Here is a 1,424-nt window from a genome sequence, read left to right on the forward strand (position 1 = left end):
CTAGCTGCTAAGCTACAGGCACTAAGCCACTCCCCTCTCTATTAAAAGTAGAAAAATTAGCGCCTGTAGCTCAGCACCTAGGGCACTGGCCACATACACCGGGACTGGCAGGTTCAAACCCAGCCTAGGCCTGCCAAACAACAACAACAACAAAATAGCCAGGCGTTGTGGCGGGCACCTATAGTCCCAGCTATTTGGGAGGCTGAGGCAAAAGAATCACTTAAGCCCAAGAGTTTGAAGTTGCTGTGAGCTGCGACACCATGGCACCCTACCAAGGGTGACAGAGTGAGACTCTGTCTCAAACAATAAAAATTAAAATTAAAAAATTAGCCAGGTGTCAGCTACTCGGGAGGTTGAAGCAGGAGGATCTTTTGAACCCAGGAGTTTGAGGTTGCTGTGAGCTAGGCTGACACCATGGCACTATAACCTGGGCAACAGAGCGAGACTGTTGTCTCAAAAGAAAATTAAAAAAATCTTTCAGATAAATTGTCTCAATCACTTGTTTCTTTTCTTTTCTTTCCTTCTTTTTTTTTTTTTTTTTTTTTTTTGGCGACAGAGTCTCTGTACGTCACCCTCAGTAGAGTGCTATGATGTCATAGCTCACAGCAACCTCAAATTCTTGGACTCTGGTAATCCCCTTGCCTCATCCTCCCGAGTAGCTGGGACTACAGGTGCCCTCCACAATGCCTGGCTATTTTTAGAGATGGAGCCTCGCTCTAGCCCAGGCTTGTCTTGAACTCCTGAGTTCAGGCAATCCACCTGCTTCAGCTTCTCAGAGTGTTAGGATTACAGGTGTGAGCCACCCACCCCACTGTTACATCAGCTGTTTCTAATCCACTCCTCTCATTCTTCTTTTTTAAAATTTACTGGCTTCCATAGTTTATAACCCTCATTTCTTAAGCTAGCTATGTTTAGGCTTTTGCTCTTCAGCAAAAGAAGAAACTGCTCAATTAGTCACCAATGATTTCTACTTAGTCAACACAATGGCCTCTGTTCTAGTCCTCATTTTAGTAATGAGGACTCTAGTAAATTACCAGCATCATTAGTGATAAGAGTTGCTCACTACCTTCTCAAAACACTTTCCTCAATTGGCTTCTAGGACCCCACACTCTTATGGATTTCTTTCTGCCTATTCTCCTCAGCTGCTTCTTCCCCATCTCTCATCCTAACCTTGGAGTACCCCTAAATGTTGTTGGAGTAACAGTCAAGAGGCTATTATGGAATGGAAGCTCCATTGAGAATGGGAAGCTCAGGCTGGGCGCCTGTAGCACAGTGGTTATGGCACTAGCCACATGCACTGAGGCTGGCAGGTTCGAGCCCAGCCCAGGCCAGCTAAGCAACAACGACAACTGCATCAAAAAAAAAAAAATAGCCAGGCACTGTGGCGGGCACCTGTAGTCCCAGCTACTTGGGAGGCTGAGGCA

Source organism: Otolemur garnettii, unplaced genomic scaffold (assembly GCF_000181295.1).
Source record: "Otolemur garnettii isolate 467f Iridium unplaced genomic scaffold, OtoGar3 scaffold00142, whole genome shotgun sequence".
NCBI classification, from domain to species: domain Eukaryota; kingdom Metazoa; phylum Chordata; class Mammalia; order Primates; family Galagidae; genus Otolemur; species Otolemur garnettii.